The sequence below is a fragment of the Prionailurus viverrinus genome, chromosome X (assembly GCF_022837055.1).
Source record: "Prionailurus viverrinus isolate Anna chromosome X, UM_Priviv_1.0, whole genome shotgun sequence".
Taxonomy (NCBI): domain Eukaryota; kingdom Metazoa; phylum Chordata; class Mammalia; order Carnivora; family Felidae; genus Prionailurus; species Prionailurus viverrinus.
The window spans coordinates 53,257,286-53,276,388 of NC_062579.1; the positions used below are offsets into that span (position 1 = coordinate 53,257,286).

The 19,103-nt window shown below is 42.3% G+C and overlaps 1 protein-coding gene across 1 annotated transcript in view; it reads left to right on the forward strand.

Annotated features, from left to right (window-relative positions):
- Window positions 1-19,103, forward strand: part of NHSL2 (NHS like 2) — a 296,010-nt gene that overhangs the window by 114,903 nt on the left and 162,004 nt on the right. The window contains exon 2 of the mRNA XM_047843556.1: window positions 10,974-11,042. The gene's annotated coding sequence lies outside the window, so the exon portion shown is untranslated. The remainder of the gene's footprint in view (window positions 1-10,973; window positions 11,043-19,103) is intronic.

Genomic DNA, 19,103 nt, shown 5'->3' on the forward strand with positions numbered 1-19,103 from the left:
GCTTAACTGCTTAATGGACTGAGCCACCCAGGTACCCCTTGGCTTCCCCTTTAGATGGAACGTGTACCCTCCAGCGCACCACAGTCCCCACCACTCCTTATTAGTATATTACTCCAGCCTCCTTCACTCCTTTATAGTACTTGCCTGGCTCCTAAAGGCATTCTGAAATATTCCATGCTTGTGCAAATGTCCAGCTACATCACAGTCTCTTGGAGGAAAGAAACTTTATTTTGCATTTCTTTTTTAAATCATTTTATTTTATTTTTCATCGTGATAAGTATATTCTTTAATTCCCATCACTTCTTTCCCGCATTCCCCCCACCCACCTCCCCTCTGGTAAACATCAGTTTCTTCTCTATGGTTAAGAGTTTGTTTCTTAGTTTGCCTCTTTTTCTTTTCCTTGCTCCTTTATTTTGTTTCTTAAATTCAACACTTGAGTGAGGTTACATGGTATTTGTCTTTCTCTGACTGGCTGATTTCATTTAGCATAATACTCTCTAGCTCTACCTGTGTTGTTGCAAATGGCAAGATTTCATTCTTTTTATGGCTGAATAATATTCCATTGTATATATACCACTTCTTCTTTATCCATTTATCTATCAATGGACATTTGGGCTGTGTCCATAGTTCAGCAATTATAAATAGTGCTGCAATAAATTTACGGATGCCTGTATCCCTTTGGATTAAGTTTTTTTGTATTTTTTGGGTAAATACCCAATGGTGTGATTATTAGATTGTAGGGTAGTTCTATTTTTAACTTTTTGAGGAGCCTCCACACTAGTTTCCACAGTGGCTGTACCAGTTTAAATACCCACCAACAGTGCACAACTTCCTTTTTCTCCACATCTTCGCCAACACTTGTTTCTTATGTTGTTGATGTTAGCCATTCTGACAGGTGTGAGGTGATATCTCCTTGTAGTTTTGATTTGTATTTCCCTGATGATGAGTGATGTTGAGCATATTTTCATGCATCTGTTAGCCATCAGTACATCTTATTTGGAGAAATGTCTGTTCATGTCTTCTGCCCATTTTTTATTGGATTATTTGTTTTGGAGGGTACTGAGTTGTGTCAGTTGTATATATATTTTGGATACTAACCCTTTATCAGATATGTCATTTACAAGTATCCTCTCCTATTCTGTAGGTTGCCTTTAAGTTTTGTTGATTGTTTCCCTCACTGTGCAGAAACTTTTTCTTTTAATTTAGTCCCAATAGTTTATTTTTGCTTTTACTGCCCTTGCCTCAGGAGACATATCTAGAAAAATGTTGCTATGGTCAATGTCAGAGAGATTACTGCCTGTGCTCTCTTCAAGGATTTTTATGGTTTTAGGTCTTTAATCCATTTTGAGTTTATTTTTATGTATAATGAAAGAAAGTGTTCCAGTTTAATTCTTTTATGTGTATCCTGCGACTATTACTAAATTCATTTACCTGTTCTAGTAGTTTTTTGGTGGAGTCTTTAGGGTTTTCTATATATAGTATCATGTCATCTGCAAATGGTGAGTTTTACTTTTCCCTTACCAATTTGGATGGCTTTTATTTCTTTATGTTGTCTAATTGCTGTGGCTAGGACTTCCAGTACAGTGTTTAATAAAAGTGGTGAGACAGGACATCATTGCCTTGTTTCTGATCTAAGTGTCTTACCATTCAGTATGATGTTGGCTGTGGGTTTTCCATATATAGCCTTTATTGTGTTGAGGTATGTTCCTTCTGAAGCTACTTTGTAGAGGATTTTTATCATGAATGGATGTTGTACTTTGTCAGATGCTTTTTCTGTGTCTATTGAAATGATCATATGGTTTTTATCCTTCCTCTTATTGATGTGGTGTTTCCTGTTGATTGCTTTGTGAATATTGAACCACCCTTGCATCCCAGGAATAAATCCCACTTGATTATGGTGAATGATTTTTTTTTTAATTTTTTTTTCAACGTTTATTTATTTTTGGGACAGAGAGAGACAGAGCATGAACGGGGGAGGGGCAGAGAGAGAGGGAGACACAGAATCGGAAACAGGCTCCAGGCTCTGAGCCATCAGCCCAGAGCCTGACGCGGGGCTCGAACAACCGGACCGCGAGATCGTGACCTGGCTGAAGTCGGACACCCAACCGATTGCGCCACCCAGGCGCCCCGGTGAATGATTTTTTTAAATGTATTCTTCAATTCAGTTTGCTGGTATTTTGTTGAGGATTTTTGCATTCGTGTTTATGACAGATATTGGCCTATAGGTGTCTTTTTTGTGGTGTCTATCTGGTCACCTACCAAGGTGATACTGGTCTCATAGAATGATTTTTGATGTTTTCCTTCTTCTGTCCTTTTTTGGAATAGTTTGAAAACGATGGGTAATTACTCCTCTTTAAATGTTTGGTAGAATTCACCTGTGAAGCAGTCTAGTCCTGGACTTTTGTTTGTTTGGAGTTTTTTGTTTACTGATTCAATTTCATTGCTGGTAATTGGTCTGTTCAAATTTTCTATCATCTATCTCCTTTAGTTTTGGTAGGTTATGTGTTTCTAGGAATTTATACGTTTCTTCTAAGTTTTCCAATATGTTGCCATATGGGTTTTCATAATAGTCTATTGCAATTGTTTATATTTTGTGGTGTTGGTTGTTATTTCTCCTCTTTCATTAGTGTTTTTGTTTATTTGGGTCCTCTCTCCTTGATAAATCTTGCTAGATGCTTATCAATTTAGTTGATGTTTTCAAAGAAGCAGCTCTTGGTTTCATTGATCTGTTCTATTGTTTTTTTAGTTTCTGTATACTTTATTTCTGCTCTAATCTTTATTATGAATTTTTGAATTTACTTTGTTTCTCTCATGCTGCTCTGTACATAGTAGATGCTTGCTAAATATTGAAAGAATAAATAATTTCCTGAAATAGTGGTCATCTTCTAAATGATTCTAGAATTAGTAAGAATTTGCTGTTTCTATAAGATACATTTGTTGAGGAAGTACTATGTACCTGACTGTGAGATGCCTCAGAAAAACAGAGAAGGAAATCAAGACTTAGCGAGCCTGTACAGTAGGGCTGGGGCTGTAGATCTGGTAGCTTCAGAGGTAAAGGCCAATACCGTTGTCTGGTGAGGAAGCTTTCCTAAGTGTCAGTGCTGGAAGCAGAGAGGAGCTGCCATGGCAGAGTTTGTCCACAAACTCTGAGAGTTACTTTGTTTGAGTAGAGAGTTGCTTTGTTTGTTTGTTAAATACCCTTTCCATTCTGGGAATTTATTAAATTTTTTAAAAAAATGTTTGTTTTGGAGAGAGAGAGAGAGGCCGAGTGCAAGTGGGGGAGGGGCAGAGAGAGAGGGAGACACAGAATCCAAAGGAGACTCCAGGCTCTGAACTGTCAGCACAGAGCCCGACATGGGGTTTGAACTCACGAACTGCGAGATCATGACCTGAGCTGAAGTGGGATGTTTAACCGACTGAGCCACCCAGGTGCCCCTTTGAGCATTTATTAAATAACTCTGCATTTATTCTTGGACTATCAGGAATTTGGAGCATGTTGGGAAACCCACTGAAAAGACGAGGGGAATATAGATAGATTGAGCCTAATTGTTGGTGGGATTTGGAGCCCATTTGGTGAGTCATGTTCAATTGAGAGAAGTGTTTACTGATTCCCTTGCCCATATGTGCTCAGAGGTTGTACTATTCCCTCATGCTGTCACTGGCAGTATTGATGTGTGGTGAGGGATGGGAGAACATAGAGAAATTATGCATGTTTAATTGCACAGCAACAAACAGAAAGGATGTGAGAACACTGAAAACTCCCACTGGGGCAGAAATCTGGTGTCATGTGTTGCTGAACAGCTGCAGGAGAATTTGTCTAGACCTTTGGATGCAGAGGTGGGTTTGCCAGACCTTGGTTCCAAGTAACTTGGAGAGAAAAGAGGATGTGCAGAAAACAGATACAGGGCATCTAGAAGCTTGACTCTGGAGAGTTTGCCTGCTTTGCCACCCTGTCCTCTCCAGCTGCCACCAATTCCAACCATGGCTAGGAGAGGAGGGAAGTGGGAATGCCTCAGCCCCAGTGCCACCAGGCTCCTCTGGGCCTGAAATACTCACAGGCCTTGCTTGGGTCCACCAAAATCCTCAGGTTCAGCTGGGTGGGCTGAACCTCTGGGAAGGAAGAAGCTTTTGGGCCAGTCCTCAAGGAGGCAAGATAGGGAAGGGAGGGGGAATCAGGGCAGAGAATTATCTAAGGACACACATATAGGGGGCTTTTATCCTGCAGACTCTGTAGGAAGCATGGAATCTGTAACCTTGGAATCACCTAGAGCTGGGTTCCAGTGTGGCCTTAGGCAAGTCACTCAATCTCTCCAGGCCCAAGTTTACTTCTCCCTGCATGTGAGGAGTCAGGAGGCAAGGTTTGTATGGGGCCTGGCCCATATTTCAAAAGATGGGAACCATGAGCTCTACAAAGATGCAATTGAGTAATAAAGTATTAAATTGGTTATTATTTGTTGTGGGTTTACTGTGGGCCAGACACTATCCTAACCATTTATGTCCATTATCTCTTTAATCCTCAAAGGGAAAATAAAGAAATTGAGTTATGGTGAGGAGAGGAGGAGGAACTCATCAAAGGTCCTTCAGGTGGTAAATGACAGAACTATCACACACTCCATGCAGAGCAGTTCCAGAACTGACACTTCTAACCAGACCACCTGCCAAACACTAGCCCCATTTCATACACTGGGAAACTTGAGGTTTAAGAGGCACTAGTGTCAGGGACAGAGCTCAGAGCTTTAGGCTTCTGGCTCTGCTGTTTAACATGCTGTGTGACCTTGGGCAAGTTACTTAACCTCTCTGAGCTTCAGTTTTCCATTTTGAAAAAGAGTCCAAAGCCTCTGGCAGCCTATATGGTGAGAAGCAGTATCATGTGGGAGAAGGTGGAGGAGGGGAGGGAGCTCAGAATCTCTTGAAGACCAAGGATGAGAAGACATGGGTGTGACTGTGGTTTTTATGAAGCAGAGGCAGGTCTGGAACAGAAACTTACCAGAGTGAATGTGCCCAGCTCATACTACCCATTTAGTGACTGGCCTGAGAAAGCCCAGATGACCAAGTGGGTGGGAGTGGGTATGGCCACTCTGTTGGCACACCCACACAGTGAGCTGCTGTTGCCACCTAGGGGACAGGCAGTGACCAGAAGCCCAGGCTGCGGCTGTGGTGGAGCAGTAGGGCACATTCCCCGTCTCCTGCTGGTTTCTGGAGTGGAAAGGGGCGGCCAAGACTTGCTCCAGTAGTGGGGATGAGAGTGAAGAAAAGAAGCTGAGAGCTGCCTCTGGTTTGGGAGTTATAAATAAATCCATCTGGAAGTGTTTGGGACTGTGGGAGCCTGAGGCCGGCCCCTGCAATTCAGGCCATGTGGCACATATTTCCATTCACACCAGAACCACCCCCCCACCCCCAGTCCCAAGAGACTGTCTGATTGGGCCTGTCTGCTCTTGCCCTGAGCTTGGCAGGAACCCCTCAGGCCCCAACTCCACTTCCAGCCCCCATCCCAACCCTCCACTCCTCCCAGCCCAGCTCCAGCAAGATGTCTTGCAAGTGCTGCAAAATGTTTCATGTGCATTCAAGTGTTGGTTGAATGAATGAATGAATTTTCAATTCAGCATATAACTGGCAATGCATTGCCCTTATTAGGAAGGGGCCTGGTGGTAGTTATAGAAGGTGAGGCATTCTTTTTTTTTTTTTAATTTTTTTTTCAACGTTTATTTACTTTTTGGGACAGAGAGAGACAGAGCATGAACGGGGGAGGGGCAGAGAGAGAGGGAGACACAGAATTGGAAACAGGCTCCAGGCTCTGAGCCATCAACCCAGAGCCCGACGCGGGGCTCTAACTCACGGACCGCGAGATCGTGACCTGGCTGAAGTCGGACGCTTAACCGACTGCGCCACCCAGGCGCCCCTGAAGGTGAGGCATTCTTGACTTTTGGCCTCCCATCTCAAGATTGTCTATACCCTACCCTGCTAAGGCTAGCCAAGGTGCAAAGGCACTGCCCAATTCTCGTTCATTTTTCTATCCCCAGCACCAACAGTAGGTGTTGGTTATACAAAGGGGTGAGTTGATTTATTAATTTAACAAATAGTTACTGCACACCCTCATGTGCTGTGTACTCTGCTACATGCTGGGAACACAGTAAAGAACAAAATAGAGTCCTTGCTCTCATTGAGCTCATGGTCACAGTGTTTCTCAATTAGATTAATCTTAACACTTAGAGTAAGACCATTCTTTGCAGTGTGGGGTGTTCCTGTGCATTGCAGGATATTTAACATCCTGATTCCTGGGCCCTAAATGTCACTAGTACCCTGAAGTCACCGTGGCTACCATAAATGTCTCTATGCATTGCCAAATACTTCCAGGGGCTAGAAGGACCACCCCTGGCTGAGGACCACTGCTGGGGAACTTGACAGTGAGTGACTGAAGGAAGGCATTCCCCAAGGTGTGAATGTGCTTGAGTCCTCTAAGTCAACATATAAATTGGTGGCTTAGAACTTGGAAATTATGTTTGCCCTACAAAGAAGTAAAATGATCCTTCAGTTGGTAAGTTAGGCCCCCGAAGCCCATAATGTAATGAGGTGCATGGTTCTCCCAAGCTGGGTTAGGACTAGTGTGCAGGCACCATGATGACAGTTTTGAACATGCTGATGAATTGGTTACTTGAGACTGTCTAGACAGCAGCAAGAATCTGGTCCCAGGGCCAGATGACAGGTCAGATCTCAATGTATGGATTTAGGATAAATCCACGTTGAGGTGGGAGTTAGAGCTGAGACCCAGGATCCATTAAGATTGTCAAAGGAGGGGCGCCTGGGTGCCTCAGTCAGTTGAGCGTCCAACTCTTGATCTCTGTGCAAGTCATGATCTCACAGTCGTGGGATCGAGCCATGTGTCATTGGGCTCTGCACTGAGCGAGGAACCTGCTTAGGATTCTCACTCTCCCCCTCCTTGTGCCCTGCCCTCCCCACCACTTGTTCTCTCTCTCTCTATCTCAAAAAAAAAAAAAAAAAAAAAGATTGTCAAAGGAGAAGGAACTGGGGAATGGGGGAAAGGTGAAGAATGAATCCAGGATAAAGGCAAGAGCTAGAGAAGTAGGCCCCAGTGGTATCTCTTCTCTGCCCCTTCATTTCCATTCCCACAGTCAACACCTTAGTTCAGGATCTCAGTTTGTGCCAGGACCATTGCAGCAGCCTCCTAACTGGCCTCCATTCTTCTGGTCTCTGCCTTCCAGAATTATTTTCTTAAAACACAGCATTCATCATGTGCCTTCCCAACATTCATGAGGTCCTACCTCCTCAGACTTGCATCCTAACCACCTGCAGGTCCAGCTTCACATCAACCTGACACTGTCTTGGCAAGCTGGCTCTAGATTCTCCTTCCTGGGCTCATTGTTGCTCATCTTCTAGACCTTACCATCTGGCCGTACAATGCCCCCAAACACATACTGCCCTTCTCACCTCTGCACCACCTCCTCCCCTGGGATGCCTTTTGACCCCTTTCTCCATTTGGAAAAATACACTCAGGCTTCAAGACCAGTTCGAGGCTCCTATCTTTTGTGAAACTTTCCTGGACCCTTTCCTGGCAAGCAGATTTCCTACCTCTGTATCCCCTCTCCAGCTCTTCATATACACTATGGGGCTGTCTGCCTTCCCCACTAGACTAGAAGCTCTGTGAGGGAAGCAGCCATGTCTTGTTTGGCTTTGTAATCCCCTTACTAAGCTCAGTGTGAATGAGTGGGAAACTGGATTTTGGGATGGGCTGGTACAACAGGGCAAAGTGGAAGTAGAATGGTCTCCTCCAGGCCTAACCATGGCTCCACTTAAGCCACTTTTAACTGCTCTCTCCCCATAAGCACTGTTTTTGGATGACGGTTCATGAAAGAGCTAGGGAAGGAAAGGAAAAAGATGGAGAGCAGGTAAAGGACAGGTAGAAGGAGCAGTGTGGAGAAGACAGGAGGGACTGAGAGAATGAAAGAGGAGAGAGGGGAGCAAAGATAAGGGATTCAAATAACCTGGAATGGAATAAGAAAGATTTGGAATCCTAGAAATGAAAGCAACTGCTTAGGCAGGTCAGCTAAACGTACAGTTAATTAATAGGCATTAGTGCCCTTTGGTGCCAAGCTGTGCATGCAACCATGTCCTGCTGGGATCAAATGCCAGCTGCCTAGGATGCCCATTTAGTAAAAAGCAGAAAACAGCATTGACACAAAAGATCTGGAGAATGCCTCAGAGAGTTCTTCTTAAGGGCACCAGGGGCCACTGGGGCCATGTAGTTGCTCCACACCACTGGCCTAGAACTTGCCCAACAAAACTGGGCACAAGAAGAAAATGAACATGTTGTGAGCAGCTAGTATCCCATATGCGATGCCAGACACACTTTTTTTTTTTTCAACGTTTATTTATCTGTGGGACAGAGAGAGACAGAGCATGAATGGGGGAGGGGCAGAGAGAGAGGGAGACACAGAATCAGAAACAGGCTCCAGGCTCTGAGCCATCAGCCCAGAGCCTGACGCGGGGCTCGAACTCACGGACCACGAGATCGTGACCTGGCTGAAGTCGGACGCTTAACCGACTGCGCCACCCAGGCGCCCCAACACACACTTTATACACATGAGCTAATTTTTATTCCTAATGCAACTCTGAGGTAGGTATTGTCCCTATTTTACAGGTTAGAAAATTGAGGTCTTGGGAGAGTTAAAAATTTGACCCAAGGGAGCACAACCTGAAAATCTTGGATCTAGGATTCCAGTGCAGGTCGTCCCCTCCCTAGTTGGCAGCAGCTTGCTCCCCAGCCTTGCTGACTTTGGCTGTGGGACTGATCTCTTTGGATTGATTTCTTTGAACATAAACAAAATACCATCAGTTTTTCCTGGCTCTGGAGCGAGCTTTCAGAATCATGTGCTGTTCTCTAGTTTCCATCTGGGTGCCTTTGCTGGGGGTTCACAAATATGAAGCAACAGGCCTTATCCCGAGAATGAACAGTATGCACCCAAAGATGCCAGGGTGCTTTTGTTCCCAGAAGATGCTTCAGGCAGGGGCTTTCAGCCTATGGGGCCAAGTTTTCTATTTTCTCTTCCCTCCCAATGATCTTCCTGTGGTTGAGGATTGCCTGCTTTCCCAGGCAAATGTAAAATTCCTTATCAAAATCATGGTACCTTTGAGATGTTGGCCACACTGTGTTCTGACTGCCCCTGGAACCAATCCCTGTCTGCTCAGTTGATGATGGATGCGATCTGTCTGCTGCCAGCCTGTGAGTGATGGTGAGCAGAGACAGGAGGTATGGACAGGTCGGGTATGGACAGTGTTTCCCAGAATTCTGATGTGACTTGGCTAGGCCAGCTCATGGAGGGGCTGATGGAGGTAGAGTGACTGGAGCCAATCAGGAGGCAAAATGGCACCCAGTATGACCCCTGTAGAATTGTGGCTTTAGGCAGGGGGAAGCAGGTTGGTTAGAAAATCCAGGGGCGCCTGGGTGGCGCAGTCGGTTAAGCGTCCGACTTCAGCCAGGTCACGATCTTGCGGTCCGTGAGTTCGAGCCCCGCGTCAGGCTCTGGGCTGATGGCTCAGAGCCTGGAGCCTGTTTCGGATTCTGTGTCTCCCTCTCTCTCTACCCCTCCCCTGTTCATGCTCTGTCTCTCTCTGTCCCAAAAATAAATAAAACGTTGGAAACAAAAATTTAAAAAAAAAAAAAAAGAAAGAAAATCCATGATGATAGTTTTCTGGAGTTGTTCTGGAGTCAAGTATAGTCCGGGGACCTTTTGGGTTTGGCCTTTGGCCTAGAATTGTGTGTCTCACATAAGTGGTAGGTAATAATCATGCTGCATGCAAGGCCTTCTGAAATCTTGTTGAATAACAGAATTTTCAGTGACATGCAATGATAAGCAGGGTAACAAGTCTCTGTGCTTGGGTTTGGGCCTTTGCTCTGGTCATTCTACTGAAGAGGATGCTTCTGTACAACCTTCAAAATCTATTTGGAATCCAACCACTTCTCACTACCTCCATTGCTATCATTGCTACTACCCTACTACAAGCCATCACCCTCTCTTGCCCATCACCAGTCTCGTAAAGTAATGCTGTTAAAGCATAGTTTGAATAGGGACTCCTGGGTGCCTCAGTCAGGTAAGCAGCCGACTCTTGATTTCAACCCAGATCATGATCTCACGGTTTGTGAGTTTGAGCCATGCATCGGGCTCTGTGCTAATCATGCAGAGCCTACTTGGGATTCTCTCTCTCTCCCTGGCTCTCTCTGCCCCTCCCCCAGTTGTGTGCACTCTCTCTCTCTCAAAAATAAATAAACATTTAAAAAAGCATAGTTTGAATATGTCAATCTTTTGCTCAGCATCCTCCAACTGCTCCCCATCTCACTCATAGTAAAAGATAAAGCCTTGGGTGCCTGGGTAGCTCAGTCAGTTAGCGTCCAACTTTGGCTCAGGTCATGATTTCATGGTTCATAAGTTCGAGTCCTACGTCAGGCTCTGTACTGACAGCTTGGAACCTGCTTCGGATTCTGTGTTTCCCTCTGTCTCTGCCCCTCCCAGTTAATGCATGCTCTCTCTCTCTCTCTTTCACAAATACATAAACATAAATTTTTTTTCTTAAAAAAGCTAAAGCCTTTATGGTAGCCTGCAAGAACCTCATAATCTGGAGCCCCCTTATGTCCTTGACAATATCTCCTACAAATTCATCTGTCACCTCCTCCATTACAGCCATGCTTGTCTCCTGATCATTCTTTAAGCTTTCCAGGCAGGTTTGTGCTTTGTACTTGTTTTTACTTCTGCCTAGAATGCTTTTATCCCCAGGGTATCAGTCAGGATCCTGGAAGAGAGTGGTTATGGGAACTAGGGAAAGGTTGCTGTATGGAGAGGGCCACCTTTCAGGGCTGTGATCTTTGGTGGAGGGATGTGGCCAACGCATGGTGAACCTGCAAAGAGAGAGCTAGTGAAAAAAAAAATCTCACTTTCTTTTTCTTTCTGATCTCCTTGCAGGTGCTTCCCATTGGTCAAACCTAACCCGAAGCCAGAGGGCAAGGGAACCTGTTGATGCAGTCCATACAGGTCAGCCTACCAGGGCACAAAGCTGGGTGGAGAAGGGTGGAGAAGATCTAGTGGGGGAAACAGAAGATATCCAGAACCACTGGATATTTTTGTAGCTGGCTCTCTCTTGTCCTTCAGATCTCCACCTAAATGTTTCCCTTTCAGTGAGGCCTTCTCTGGCCACCTTTTCTAAAATTTCAACCCCCAACTCCCAACACTTTATATCCTCTTTCCATGCTGTGTTTTCTTTCATGGCACCTAATACCACCTAACATATAATTTATTTATCTTGCTTATCGTCTGCTCCCCCACTAGAATGAGAGCCCCATGAGGGCAGGGACTTCATTTTATTCACTGTGGTTATTAGTGTCTAGAATAATACCTGGCATATAGTAGGTGCTCAATAAATATATGGTGAATGAATGAATGCACTCTCAGGGGCCACCCTACTATGAGTCTGCTGTCCTCCAGGCACAGCTGAGAATACATATCCAATTGTTACTCATGCCTGCTGCTCTCTGTTTCTTCCAAAGAGGCTCAACTACTGCCATGTTTTTGGGTCAGAGGGTAGGGAGCTCTTTGCTGCCCCCAGGATTGAAACTTGCATATCTGTTTGTCAACTTGCCTTATGAAAACTACTGTTGCATTGATCAGCAGTGGATAGATTCATGGTCATGGGTATATCAGCCCTTCCAGGTACTACTTGCATACTTCAAAGGTAGTATGGGTGGGGCTCTTTCCAAATTAGGTAGGCTCTAGAGCCACTTCCTTGAGGTTCAAGGGCAGGGGGTCATGAGCTGGGTCCTCTGGTGGTGAAGCAGGGATAGGTCAGTTTAGGGCAAGCAAAACAGGTTTGGATTCCTAGAACACTGTAACTATGTCCAGGATAATCACAAGTTGCATATGAATATATTCTCATAGTGAAAAAAAAACCCAGATATGATTAAAATCCTCTCCCCCTCCCAACTCTGCTCCCCAGAGGTAACCACTGTCATCAGTGTAGAGTACCCTCTACCAAGTCTTTTCCTATATATACATAGTTTGGTTGTGTGTGGGTATTCAAAATAAATGCTATTAAGCCATATATATTGATTTGTAACTTACTTTTTTCATTTAACAATATACCTTGGAAAACTTGCCATGTTAGAACACATGGATCTAACTCATTCTTTTTTTAACTAAATAGTGAGATAACTGTAGATTCACATGCAGTTTAAGAAATAATCAGAGGGGGCGCCTTGGTGACTCAGTCGGTTAAGTGCTCCTGATTTCAGCTCAGGTCATGATCTCAGGGTCATGAGTCCAAGCCCCACGTCAGGCCCTGTGCTAATGGTATGGAGCCTGCTTGAGATTCTCTCTCTCTCCCTCTCTCTCTGCCTCTCTCTCTTGAAATAAATAAACAAATAAACAAACAAACTTAAAAAAAAAAAAGAAAGAATACAGAGAAACTCCACATACCCTCCACCCAGTTTTCCTCAGTGGTGACCTCTTGTAAAACTATAAGTGTTTATTTATTCATTTTGAGAGAGAGAGAGAGGGAGAGCAAGAGAGACAGAGACAGAAAGAGAGAGAGAGAGAATGGGTAAGGGGCAGAGAAAGAGGGAGAGATAGAATCCCAAGCAGGCCCCGCGCTGTCAGTGCAGAGCCTGACTCAGGGCTGTATCTCACAAAGTGAGATCATGACCTGAGCTGAAACCGAGCGTTGGATGCTTAACTGACTGAGCCACCAAGGTGCCCCTCTTGCAAAACTATAGTACAATATCTCAAGCAGGACAATGACATGGATACAGTCAAGATATAGAAGATTTCCATCATCACAAGGATCTTTCAAGTTCCCTTTTCTGACAGCTACACTCACTTTCCTCCCAGTCCTACCTGCTACTTAATCTCTGGCAACCACTAATCCTAAAATTAGGTCATCTCAATAATGTCATGTAAATAGCATCATCTAGTATATTAGGGATGGTTTGATTTCTTTAGTCAGCTGAATTATCTGGAGATTCGTTCAGATTGTTGTGTGTGTCAACATTCTGTTCCTTTCTATTACTGAATAGCTTTCCATGGCTTGGATATACCACACATAGCTTATCCATTCACTCATTGAAGGACATCTGGATTGTTTCTAATTTTTTGGCTATTATAAATAAAGCTGCCACGAACAATCATAAAACGGGTTTTTATGTGGGCAGTTTTCATTTCTCTGGGGTAAATACCCAACAATGCATGTGCTGGGTCGTCTAGTAGTTGCAAATATAGCTTTTAAAGTAACCTGCCAAACTCTTTTGCAAAATGGCCATATCATTTTACATTCCTCTCAGCAATGTATGAGGGATCCAGTTTCTTGGCATCTTCACCAGAATTTGGTGTGGTCACTTTTTTTTTTTTTAGGCATTCTGATAGGTATGTGGCGATATCTTATTGTGGTTTTAATTTGCATGTCCCTGATGGCAAGTGAACATCTTTTCATGTGCTTACTTGCTATCTATATATCCTTTTCAGTGAATTGACTTTTCATGTCATGTTTTGATCATTAAGTATAAGATCTAGCTCTAGAGTCCATTTTTATTTGTCTAAAAATTTAGTTTTCCATTTAACATTTAAGTTTGTGAGGCATTTACCAGCTCTGTTGAGATATATTTGACATACAGTATTGTGTACGTTTAAGATATACAGTGTGATGATTTGATACACATATATATTGCAAAATGATTACCACAATAAGGTTAGCTTGTGGTGCATTTTAAGTTGTTTTTTAAGGTATGAAACAGGTTGCATTCATTTCCTGAGACTGGCATAACAAATTCCCATAAACTTGGTAGCTTGAAACAAGAGAAATTTACTCTTTCATGGTGGTAGAGCCTAGAAGTCTAAAAGCAAGGTGTCAGCAGGGCCGTGCTCCCTTTGTGAAGCTCTAGGAGAAAATCCTTCCTTGCTTCTTCCAGCTTCTGCTGGCTGCCAACAATCCTTGGCTTCCTTATCTTGTGACCATATCACTCCAATTTCTGCCTTGATCTCCACATCACTTTCTCTGTGTGTCTATTTCATAAGGATATTTGTCATTGGATTTAAGGCCCACTTGGATTATCCAAAATAATCTTCTCATGTGAAGATCCTTGACTTAATGACATCTGCAAAGACCCATTTTTCTCAAGGAAGGTAACAGTCACAAGTTCTGGGGATAAGGATGCAGCAATATCTTTTTGAAGGCTACCATTCGACCCACTACACAGGTCAAAATTCACCACTTTGCCTACGTGCAGGTGCCCCAGCAATATTTGAAAAAGCTATCTTTGTTCCATTGAATTGTTTTTGCACCTTCACTGAAAATCAGTTCGGAGTATTTGTGTAGGTCTGTTTTCTGGGTTCTCTACTCTGCTCCATTGATCTATGTATCTATCCCTCCACCAGGACCATAAAGACCACCAGGTCTTTATTATTGTAGCCACATAATAAGTTTTAAATATTTCATTTTGAGAAGTTGTAAATGGTATTGTATTTTTAATTTTGGCATCCATTTCTTCATTGCTAGTATATAGAGATACCATTTATTTGTATATGCTTGTATCCTGCAACTTTGCTTAACTCACTTATTAGTTCTAGGAATTTGTAGCTTTGGGACTTCCTACATGTACCATCATGTCCTCTCCAAATAGGGACAGTGGTTTTTTTTTTAATGTTTATTTATTTATTTTTAGAGAGAGAGAGGCAGAGACAGAATATCAAGCAGGCTCTCCACTGTCAGCGGGGAGCCTGATGTAGGCCTCAGTCTCACAAACTGTGAGGTCATGACCTGAGCCGAAATCAAGAGTTGGACACTTAACCAACTGAGCCACCCAGGTGCCCCCAAATAGGGACAGTTTCATTTCTTCCTTTACAATTTGTATGCCTTTCATTTCCTTTTCTTTCCTGATTATACTGGCTAGAACTTACAGCATTATGTTGAATTAGAGTAGTGAAGGCAGACATCTGTTAAACAACAGAAATTCAACTGTGTAAATTTGAAGGCCTAATTGGCTTTATTAGGTGATTCATGAATTGGGCAGCATCCCATCTAGCAAATAGAGGGGAGCTCTGAGGAGTTGTACAAAATGGTAGGTATATAGGAAGGAGGGCGGGATAAGAAGTTATCAAAAGAAAGGAAAAGATTGTTTAAGGCAAGTTCACTGTAACTTAGAAGGAGAAGGGCAGGAGGTCTTATTAGGTGGATTACCTCATCTTCCTTTGGGGAATGGAGAACCCATGTGACAGATTACCTCACTGGTGCTGATCAGAAAATTTCTGACTCACCAGTTAAGACTACATTTCTAGGGAGGTTGAAAGTACAGTTAGGTTATGGATTAAGCCCTGGTTTGGTGACTTGGCCTAGGTGCCTGTGGGGCCTGTGGTTTTCTTTTTAACACATCCTTGCCTTGTTACTAATCTGAGGAGGAAAGCATTCAGTCTTTCACCATTAAGTTTAATGTTAGTTATAAGTTTTTTATAGATGCTATTTTTCAAGTTGAGGAAATTCCTTTCTTTTCCTATTTCTGAAAGGCTTTTTTTATTTTTTATTTATTTATTTTTTTTTTCAACGTTTATTTATTTTTGGGACAGAGAGAGACAGAGCATGAACGGGGGAGGGGCAGAGAGAGCGGGAGACACAGAATCGGAAACAGGCTCCAGGCTCTGAGCCATCAGCCCAGAGCCCGACGCGGGGCTCGAACTCACGGACCGCGAGATCGTGACCTGGCTGAAGTCGGACGCTTAACCGACTGCGCCACCCAGGCGCCCCCTGAAAGGCTTTTTTTTAAAAATCATAATGGGTGCTGGATTTTGTTAAGTGCTTTTTCTGCATTGATATAATTATGTGATTGCTCTTCTTTAGTCTGTTAATATGGTGGATTACATTGATTTATTTTGAGGTACTGAAAGTGTCTTGCATCCCTGGAATGTACCCCACTTGATAATGGTATATAATTCTTCTTACATATTACTGAAATCTATTTGCTAATGTTGTGTTGAGAAGTTTTGCTTCTATATTCATGAGGGATATTGGTCTGTAGTTTTCTTTTTTGTGTATGACTGTCATCTGGTTTTGGCATCAAGATAGTAATGGTTTCATAAAATAAGTTAGGAAGCATTTTCTTCTCTCCTATTTTCTGGAAGAGATTGTGTAGAATTGGTATTAACATTTAGTAGAATTCTCCAGTGAAACTGAAAATTTCTTTTTGGGGTGTTTAAATCATGAATTCAATTTTCTTAATAGTTACAGGGTTAGTCAAGTCATCTATTTCCTATTGAGTGAGTTTTAGGAGTTTGTGTTTTTCAAGGACTTGGTTAATTTTGTCAAAATTCTCCAAGTGTGCAAAGTTGTTGTTAGTATTTCTTTATTACCCTTTTGACTTCTGAGGGGTCTGAAGTGATATTCATTTTGTTCCTGATATTAGTAATTTGTGTTTTCTCTTTTTTTCTTTGTCAGTCTTACCAGAGTTTGTCAATTTCACTGATCTTTTCACAGAACCAGCTCTTTGCTTCATCGATTTTCTCTAATTGTTTTCCTGTTTTCAATTTTATTGATTTTTCCTCTTATTTTAATTTCCTGTTTTCTGTTTGCTTTGGCTCTATTTTTGATCCCCACCCCCTAGTTCTTAAGGTAAGAAATTAGATTATTGATTTGAGACCTTTTCTCTTCTCTAGTGTAAGTATTTTGTGCTATAGATTTCCCTTTAATGAACATTGATTTAGTTGCATCCCACAAATTTTGCTATGTTGTATTTTCATTTTCATTCAGTTCAATGTATTTTTAAAATCTCTCTTGAGATTTCATCTCTGACCCATAGGTTATTTAAAACTGTTCTGTTTAGTTTTCAAGTGTTTAGATATTTTCCTGTTATCTCTCTGTTATTGTTGACTTCTGCTTCGATTCCATCGTGGGTAAAGAATACATTCCATTTTCTTTTCATTGTTTTTTAATTTGTCAAGGTTTGTTTTATGGCACAGGATGTGCTCTAACATAGTCTGTGTTCCATGGGCATTTGAAAAGAATGGGTATTATTCTGTTGTTGGATGGAGTGTTCTATAAATGTCAAATTAGATCCTGTTGGGTGAGGGTGTCGCTGAGTTCTTCTATATCCTTGCTGATTTTTCATTTAGTGGGTCTATCCCAGCTCCCCACTCAGCCTTCTCTGCTATCATCCTAGTAGGGAGGTTTGGGGTACCTGGGGTACCTAGCTATGGCTTAGCAAGGGTAGAAGTCTTTTTTCAACCTTTCCATTGCAGGTGGGGTTGGGGATGGAGCCACATTTTTTTCTTCCTGTGGTATTTGCTGAAGCAAAGGAGTTATTGTCTAGAATTTTCTACCTTGCTAGTCTATCTCCTTTTCTGGTCCTTTGGTTAGAGGCACAGACTTTTTGGTTTTGCTTTTGTCTGCACCCATTGGTGTTTCCAGATTGCAAGCTTTTTGAGCTTCAACTCTGGAATATATGAAGCAAAACAGAGATCCAGGGAACATACCGACATGTCATTCCTCGAGTTCTGAGGCCTCTCGCTGGTGTTCCTTCCTCCCTCGATCTTTCCGAGTCTTTTGTGTTGTTTTATTTATATTGTTGAGGGGTTTTGGTTGTACTGAGTTTGTAGTTTGTAGTTTTACTTAGGAGGAATAAGGAAATGTATATCTACTCTGTCTTCCCAGAAGCAGAAGTCCTAACTTAATCTTTTAAAATGTTAACTAATTTTGCAGAGTATGAATTTTATCAGTTTATGTAACTATTTACCTATTTTATGAACTTAGATTGTTTCTACATTTTGATGGCTGATATTTCAATAAACATCCATTCAATAAATATTAAATAATTAAATATTAAATAAATTATTAAATCATTTTATTTCAATAATTTAGTAAATATATATTATATATTATACATCATATTATATATGTATAGAATAAATTAAATAATAAGTAAATAATCTTACACACTCTGGGTTATAGAAGATGTGTATTTTACATACTACTAGGTGCTTCCAAATTCCTGCCAGTAATGCTGTACTCCACCCAGGAGTATATGAGAGTAGCCGTTTTGCTCACCTCCATGCCAACACTTGATAAAATCAAACTTTTAATTACCAGGGTGACAGGTGGGAGATGGTATCTGATGGTTGTTTTTATTTCATTTCATTTACTTGATTACTAGAGGTTAAACATTTCTTCAAATGTCTATTGGCTAATTGCAACTCTCCTGAATAGGTTGACCATATACTTTGCCATATTTCCTTTGGGTTGTTTCCCTTTTTATTGATTTACAGAAATCTCTCTCTCTCTCTCTCTCTCTCTCTCTCTCTCTCTCTCTCTTACACACACACACACACACACACACACACACAAAGAGAGAGAGAGATTAATTTTTTACCTAATACATATGTTGCAAGTAATATATTTCTCCCAGTTTATCAGTTGTCTTTTGCCTTTATTGATGGTGTCTTTCATCTAAGAAGTGTTTTTGATGTAGATTCAGATTTATCAGCCATTCCTTTATGCCTTGTGTGTTGTGTGTGTGTTGTTTTAAAAGGATTTCTGGGGGCCCCTGGGTGGCGCAGTCGGTTAAGCGTCCGACTTCAGCCAGGTCACGATCTCGCGATCCGTGAGTTCGAGCCCCGCGTCGGGCTCTGGGCTGATGGCTCGGAGCCTGGAGCCTGTTTCCGATTCTGTGTCTCCCTCTCTCTCTCTGCCCCTCCCCTGTTCATGCTCTGTCTCTCTCTGTCCCAAAAATAAATAAACGTTGAAAAAAAAATAAAATAAAAGGATTTCTGTACACCAAAGTCACAAACAATTACATCTGTATATTTTCCATTGTAGTTATAGGTATGTTTTATTTTTTTAATATTTATTTATTTTGAGAGACAGAGCTTGAGTGGGGGAGGGGCAGAGAAAGAGAATCACAAGCAGGCTCTGCACTGTCATTTCAGCGCAGATCCCAATATAGGGCTCGATTTCACGAACCATGGGATCATGACCTGAGCCAAAATCGAAGAGTTAGATGCTTAACCAACTGAACCACCCAGGCACCCCTATGTTTTATTTCTTATGTTAGTTGTTTGAGCTATATG